Source organism: Bidens hawaiensis, unplaced genomic scaffold, assembly GCF_021521415.1.
Source record: "Bidens hawaiensis isolate Kalapana, Puna unplaced genomic scaffold, B.hawaiensis_p1.1 tig00000190_1, whole genome shotgun sequence".
NCBI lineage: Eukaryota > Viridiplantae > Streptophyta > Magnoliopsida > Asterales > Asteraceae > Bidens > Bidens hawaiensis.
Window position 1 is genome coordinate 1256179 of NW_027491020.1, and position 8452 is coordinate 1264630.

The following is an 8452-nucleotide window of genomic DNA, read 5'->3' on the forward strand; positions in this document are numbered from 1 at the left end:
CTACATATTAGATTTGCCTAAAATAATAAATAAAGTTTGAACTGAAACAACACACGTGTGGAATACTTAGGCAGATCATTCTAAACGTTAAGTCCAATTTTGGATAAAGTCATGTTACTCTCTCTATTTGTCATCAGCTTATCATAAGAAATATTTCATTTGAGGTGTATTGATACATTAACAGAAACTTATGCCTTGCAATATATTATTAAACATTCTTGGTTATATTGTTGATTAAAATCCATTGAATCCAAAAGAAACGAGCAACAGCATTCACAAATTTTATAGTAATTATACCAAAAACCCGATATAGTCAAATCCCGGAGCAAATGTGGTGTAATGGTAGCATGCTAGGTTATTAAACGGACAAAAAGAATCAGTATGTTGTACAAACAAAATACAATACTTAAATACTGCTCTAAAGTCCAAGTCTAAACAAGCCCCAAAATGATAATAATCATAATCATACAAGAAGTGGAGTTCTGGCATTTAAATAAGACGGATTATGGTTCCTACTAATCGGGAGATGGACATATATATCGTGAACATCCGCTTTGCATACCTCCCCTTTGTCTCTATCAATCGCATAGCAAATGTAAACCGTGTCTATAACATTGTCAAGCACGTGCACCAAAAACCCCAGAATCACCAGCACCACTACAAACGCTACCGCAGCTACAAAGTACGAATCTACCCCTAGATCACTTGCTGCCTTTAATATCACACAAACCTGCATGAATACAAAAAGTCAAAAACAATCAAGATTCATACATATCGTAACGTATGGACACAACCAAATTTCCCGTTTTCACTCCTGCACAAATTACCTGTTTTGACTCACACACAAGTTACCAAATTTTGGCCCGTACACAAGTTAGTTGCCCTTTTTGACCCATATACATATTACCCATTTTGAGTCTTTGATCAATACACAAATTACCCGTTTTGACCATACACAAATTACATGCATTGACCCGCACTCAAGTTACCCGTTTTGAACCGTACACAAGTTTCCCGATTTGAGTGTTTAAACAATGCACAAATTACTCGTTTTAACCCATATTCAAATTACCCGTCTTGACCAAGACACAAATTACGTGTCTTGACCCATACACAAATTACCTCTTTTGATCCGTACAAATATGACCTGTTTTGACCCATACACAACCTACCCGTTTTGAACCGCAAACAAGTTAACCGTTTTGAGTCTTTGACGCATACACAAATTACCCTTTTCGAGTCTTTGACCAATACACAAATTACTCATTTTGAACCATGCTCAAATTATATGTTTTGATCTGCACATAAACTATCCGTTTTGACCCATACACAAACTACCTGTTTGACCCATGCACAAATTACCCGTTTGATCCACTACAAATTGCCCGTTTTGACTCGAACAATCTTGAACCAGACTAACAGAGAATAAGTGAGAAGCTACTGACCACAATGGCATAAATTGCTGAGACGACAAAGATGATTGCAGCCAAAAGACGGGTGGAAACAATCTCCACAACAACAGCCGAGAGAAGATTCCGTATTAAAAGCTCATAAGTCAACCTGGCAGAAGCACAATACGCTTCACCAGTTATAGCTGCAAAATTTACGGTGAACTTATTAAGAAACTCAAATGCTGATAAAAGCGCATTCACACAGCATCTGAGTACGACATTAACCATCCCAGTTGCATCTTCATTTGCTGCAGTATCAACCGCTCCACGCACTATCCGTACAACAGCAATCAACAACCCGGAGAAACATATTGTTCCAGAAGACGGGCCAAACGCGTTTCTGAATAACAAATAAAGTTACCATCTTGACAGAAATCCCAATTTAAAAGCAATAATAATAACAAGAAAAGATACCTTAAAGAGCTCCGTATGCTCCGTTTAACCCTCGAGTCATCTTTCGAAAAGTACCACTGAGCAATCGTCCCACTGATCACATAAACCTGCGCTTCCACCATCGCAGCAGCAGACCACAGCATCGTAATGATCGCCAACGCATAATAAGCGGGGACCCAACTATCCTGTTTCCACTCACAAACAACGGTCCCATGCTTCCCTCTCGGCACAATCTCCCCATTCAATCTCGCAAACAGCAGAAACACAACGATCGGAACAAAATAAGCAATCAGCCCCAAAGACATAACCGGAAGCACCCCGAACAACCCCAAGTTGTTGCTCAAGGCGTCCGCCGAAACCCTAATTATCTTGACAGTCAACTCAACCCTGCTCCAATTAAGCACAAGTATCCACAGCACGACCGCGATTACCAATAGCACGAAGACCAGCACTATAATCCGGTAAGCTAAGGCGAAGCTTTGGCTACAAGTGGGATTAAGAGTACAGGCGAGGAAGCAGTACAAGTCTAGGAAGACTGGGACAAGAACAAAGAAGGGAAGCGAGACGTAGACCAACTGCTTGGCGTAATGCTTGAGTGAGAAAAGTAGAAACAAGGAAATGGGTACGGTTAAAAACAAGGTAACAACTAGTGTTAATATGAGAATGTACCCAGAGTCGGAAGGTAATGATAATAAGTCAGGTGCTGTCTGTGAGGTGCGAATGTCGTAGACGAAGGCGGAGACTGATGAAGGTGGGTTAGGGTTTTTGTTGAGGGAGGCGAATATGCCGACAGCGGAAGAGGAAGAGGATGAGGTCTTTAAAGGGGCGAGAAGAGTGGTAGTTGTAGGTGACGGTGGTGGGATAGGGGTAGTGATATGATTCGTCAAGGAAGGTGGACTTGCCGGTGTCATCGGAGGCGGTGGCCATGGTGAAGTGAAGTCAATGATGATGGACCGGCTGGCTTCACAACTGATGGATGGAATGGAATATTATTATTATTATTATTATTATTATTATTATTATTATTATTGAACTTAGGGTTTGTAATGGACAAGGATATAGGTGATCAAATCGGGTTGGTCAAAGGAACCGGAACCGGTTCAGAACCGGTTCCATTAGTCAACATCACTGTTTAAACCGGTTCCATGGTCGAACCGGTTAGGGAACCGAACCGGTTCCCCAACCCTCGGACCCGGAACCGGTGGAACCGGTTCTGACCAGTTCCTAAACCGGTTCTTACACTGTAACCGGTTCCAACCGGTTACAGTGTAAAATATTATTTTTTTTTTATTTTTCGTTTCCGCTGCTTGTGTAGGTGATGATTTGTGTTCTTCTGATTTCTGAAGAGGCTCATGCTACTTTTGTTGTTCACCCACAGAGCAATGGTAAACAACATATTGAACTTAATGCTATGAGTGTCAGCGTGTTTGAATTGATTAGTCTGTATCGTGTATCGTGTAATGGTGAACTTAAATCTGTATCGTGTTACATTTGTTGAGTTTAAACAACATATTCAACATATTGAACTTAATGCTATGAGTGTCAGCGTGTTTGAATTGATTAGTCTGTATCGTGTATCGTGTAATGGTGAACTTAAATCTGTATCGTGTTACATTTGGTGAACTTAAAACAACATATTCAACCCGACGATCCGCACCAAATCTCTTGATTACGATTATGAGGTACAATACGAACGAAACTTGGTCCGGCGGTGGAACCTTGACCAACCGATGATTGTGAGGCAGCCATAACAACAAATATGAATATAGAAGAAGAGAAAACAAGAGATTAGAGAACTCAGAACGTTGTAATAGCGTTTTTTTGTATTTTTTTGCGTTCGGGTTTGCGTTTTGAGTGTTGTGATGAACCCATTACACCAAATACCTATTTATACTAGTAGTGGGGTGTTTGGGGAGCCAAAAAAACGGCCATTTTTGACCCCAACGGTCAAAAAACGGCCATAAAACCGTTTCCCAACGGCTAGAACCGCTCCAACGGCTATAACCGGTTCCGAACCGGTTCCGGTCGAACCGGTTCCAGAACCGGTTCCGGTTCGGTTCCGGTTCCTACCCGGTCCACCTCCAAACATGTCAAACCGGTTCCGGATCGTCGGGTTGAAACGGAACCGAACCGGTTCCTACGAAAAACGGGTAGGAACCGGTTCGGTTCCGGTTCGGTTCCACCGAACCGGTTCCAGGAACCGGTTTTGTTGTCCACCTCTAGACAAGGATATGCTTCTTGAGTTGCATGTTGACCACATGGATCACATGCCAGATTGGATCTGGATTCTATGCTTAGCTTCCTCTCAAAATCAATGACTCGTTTGACCTTCAAAAGTTCAAATTTTGGATAATCAATTTCAATATTTCAGATTGGGATATCCGAATTCTGGAAAAACAAATATATATATTTATTATTTAACAATATCTAAAAACTTGTATTTTGCACATCCGAAAACTGTCAGAATTTTCCCAACACATTTTCCAATTTCGAATTCCAATATTTCAGACGTCCGGTTCATAACCTTGAATATTTCGGCTTCGGTTTCGAATCTAAATTTTTTTGCACGCCCCATATGACCCACCAGGCCACCAAGTTGTGTTCATAAATAATCCGGTTCAAAGTGTCATCATCAACATTAAAACTCGTATTTAAAATTAAGGGTGTTCATCGGATCGAATAACGAATTATTCAGTTTAGTCAGTTCGAATTATTCGGATTTGAAATTTTTAGAACCCTATCTATTGGATCTGAATTAGTGATGTTCATATCCAATCCGAGTTGATTTCACATGGATTCGAATCGTATTCAATCATCCGAATTAATCTGAATAACCCAAAATAAATCGTATATAAGGCCCCGAACCCGGTGCCTCACATTCGAACGTTGGATTTACTCATAAACACAATTCTATAAATCAGAGTTTATTAAAACTTCGCGGAATATAAAAACTTTCATAAAACATTACATAACTTGTCTTAAACAACATCTTTGTCTTTTAAAATAAACAAACGTTAAACATACACTGATAAACGTCTAAAGTCTTCCGATGCCAGCTTCTATTCAATGCCACGTGTTCCCCTCAACCGAGCTGCTACATCCTACTCACCTGTGTGCATACTAAAAGTCAGCTACGCTGAGTGAGTTCTAGTTAATCAGACAACATACAATTTATTCTCATATATTTCTTAACGTATCCGAAGACACGTATTATTACTTCATCTTTGTATAAATATCCATATGAGGAACGTCACGTAATATCTATTAAAAGAACTATTACTATTGCCCATGCTATATATTCTCCATAGAGAGAACACTCTACACGTATATTATCCATATAAGGAACACTCTATATATATATATTATCCATAAAAGGAAAACTATATATATATATATATATATATATATATATATATATATATATATATATTATCCATAGAATGAACACTCTATATACTTTCCATAGAAGGAACACTATACTATCCATAGAAGGAACACTATACTATCCATAAAAGAAACATTATACATTATCCATAGAATGAACTCTATATATTATACATAGAAGGTACAATGTATATAAGCTATTACTTAATATCTATGTAAGGAACTAATCTCTTCCCTTGACAATACGTGCAATATCCGAAGATCGTTCACGTACCGACAAGAAATCAATCGTATATATCACATATATCATACATGGCATACACTTACCATTTAAGGTAAGTGTATTAATATTAACTGTCACATCGAGTATGCACACAGCCCCGAAAACATAACAACGAAATGGGGCTAGAAACTCACCTGGATCCTGTTTCTTTCTCCGTTTATCGTAATTCTCTTCTTTATATTTGCCTTGCTAACTGTATATAGGGTACATGTATCAATATTCATCTTATTTGTATTCCAGTTGGAAATGACTATGTCTGGCATGGTCGGTTGGCCTTGTTTAGATTTCATTTACTTATTATATTTCTTACAAACCCTAATGTAAGGTTTTTAATTATTTTATTATTAACTTCTCTTTCCTAAAATATTTTATTATCTTAAGACTCAATTATTTAAATATTCTTTTCTGTATCGAGTTCACGTTCCTCCTCGTAAACCGTCATGTGTTTACAAGTATGCTCGTATTTAGACGTATGTGTGTGTATGCATAGGACACACGGGTTATCTTATGCACGTGGATTTCCATGTATAACCTTATATGCCTTTACATGTATATGCGTATACACTAAGGTTCAACTACTTAACTTGATTAGCGGTGTTAACCGGGGCTACTTTGCTAACGAGATGAACGGAATTCGTCTTTGCTTTATTAATGCATGGGCCAAGCCCAAAACAAGTGCTTGGTTAATATGGGCCCAAGAACTCGTAATCGAGCCTGGCTAGGAAGTTGGGCCGAGTGTTGATAAAACAAGCCCAATCCCTCCTTTATCCATCATCAGTTCATTATCCCTTTATCCCCACTGCAACCGAGTCCCCAAAATCGATTACGATGTAAGGATGGATTCATGGTAATCTATCTTCCCTTGTATGCGATTGCTCCATACGTGGTCAATTACAATGTAATAGTGTCTGATTGGGATCGAATTGGGCAGGGTATACGAGCTAAAAAGTAATCGAGTCTACTATTGGATCATAGCAATCCAACTGACTTGTAATCGAATCTTGCAGATGTATGCGATTACGTATGTATGTGAATCCAGATTGTAATCGAGTTTACTGTGTTCGAGTTTGGTGTGTACATGTTGTAATCGAGTCTCAACTGTATTCGAATGGTAATGGGAACGAACTCAGTGTAATCGATTCTTGTATTCGAGTTGCTTATTTGTAATCGATGTAGTATTTTAATCGAATTGGATTGTATGCGACTTCTAATTGTAATCTATGTGAGCGATGTTCAGATTGTGTAAGAGTTCATTTGTAATCGATTTTTTTCAGGTTTGTATGCGAGAGTAGTTGTAATCGATTTTCCGATTTGTATGCAAGAATAATTGTTCATTGCATTGTTTTGGGGCTGGTGGGTTCTGGACAATCCATGGTTTGGGTCCTAACCCACTGTTCGGCTATTATTATTATTATTATTATTATTATTATTATTATTATTATTATTATTATTATTATTATTATTATTATTATTATTATTATTATTATTATCAAATCAACCTTTAACATGAAGCGATCTTTCCGTTAAGCGCTTTCGTGACCATTCCCGGGTAAGACTTGACTCCGGAAATCATAAAGTTTGGATCTTTAATCCTTAAAACATCCAAACTAGATCTAGGGTTTCTTTTAACGAGTCGTTCATCTTTTGGGTTCGTTTCATTCATTTTAAACGTCAAGTTTGTTACTTTAAGGTTCGTTTATGGCCGATCTATTCTAGATTCAAGTTTCAAGACTAACCGTTTATAAAAACGTAAACTTTAATTTTAAGAACATACCTTTACGTGTTCGTTTATTGTTGTTTGACTTAGTTATGGACTTTAACTCTTGGATCTATCTTGTATATGGACGAGTTAATAGTATATAGCGTTCGATCTTGCTTCTTCCTTCTTTCTTTCTCTTGGCCGTTTATTGTAAGGTGTATGTGTGTGTTCTTAAGTGTGTGTAGAGATTATGGAAAGGATGTAAATGAGAGTTAGGGTTTATGATGGTTTAAGGGGGTATTTATATCCCTTAAAGCCCATGGACCTAAGGCCCATCCCATTACCTTAATCCATTATAATTACCCAAGTCCATAATTCTTTCTATATTTAATATTAATTAAATATTAACACTCGTTTATAATTTCATGGACTTTCTTTTATCTATTATTTTATTAATTTATTATTTCTCTATTTATCCGAGTAACCATTATGCCATAAATAAATTATAAATTTAAATATTATAAAATTCGGGATGTTACAAGTCTTCCCTCCTTAAAGAGGTTTTGTACCCAAAACCTAGCCTATTCCTTGTAAGGGGAACACTTCCCGTATTCACGTACTCTCTTGGATCGTCTTTGCATTCTGGGTTATCCTTCTTACTACTGACTTGTAGTCACCGAGCGGTGTTCATGGGTTTTAGTTATTTAAGGTAGCTTGTCCATGAGGCCCTCGATGTTCCAAGTATCGCCTCATTCTTCTGAGGGACTTTGTTATGCATTATTTAACACTATTATTTAAGACGACATTTTATCATAACATAAGTAATCATGCCCCTAAGACAATTCATGTAATTAATAAACACCAGTCTAAACTTCAATGTAAAAACACGAATTGAGTCATTAATACTTCAAACATAAATTAAACTTATGGCTAGTAGCTAGCCTTCTTGAATGGTCTTCTCTAAGCAAACGGATGGAACTGTTCTCAAGCATTCTTCTATGCTCTGTTCTCATCCCTTGGCTTCCTGCAATACCTCGCTAGGTGTCCATGCCCTCCACAGTTATGACACCTATGGTGGTCCTTGCACTCCCAGGAGGAATGTCCTGCTTTCCCACACCTATAGCAAACACCTAATCCTATTCTGCATTCTCCCGGGTGCTTCTTTCCACATTTTTCACAAACAGTGAACTCATCATGCCTTGCCTTCTTCTTACGTGGATCCTCTTCGTTAGCTTCATTTTG

General features: G+C 38.1%; 1 pseudogene across 1 annotated transcript; it reads right to left on the reverse strand.

The window, feature by feature from the left end:
* Nucleotides 1–399: 399 nt before the first annotated feature.
* LOC143584907 (uncharacterized) lies at nt 400–2771 on the reverse strand (annotated as a pseudogene). The gene is made up of 3 exons (XR_013144464.1): nt 1866–2771; nt 1446–1791; nt 400–730 (listed from the first exon to the last, which is right to left on the reverse strand). The product of XR_013144464.1 is annotated as an uncharacterized LOC143584907 (transcript).
* Between the last annotated feature and the right edge of the window lie 5681 nt (nt 2772–8452).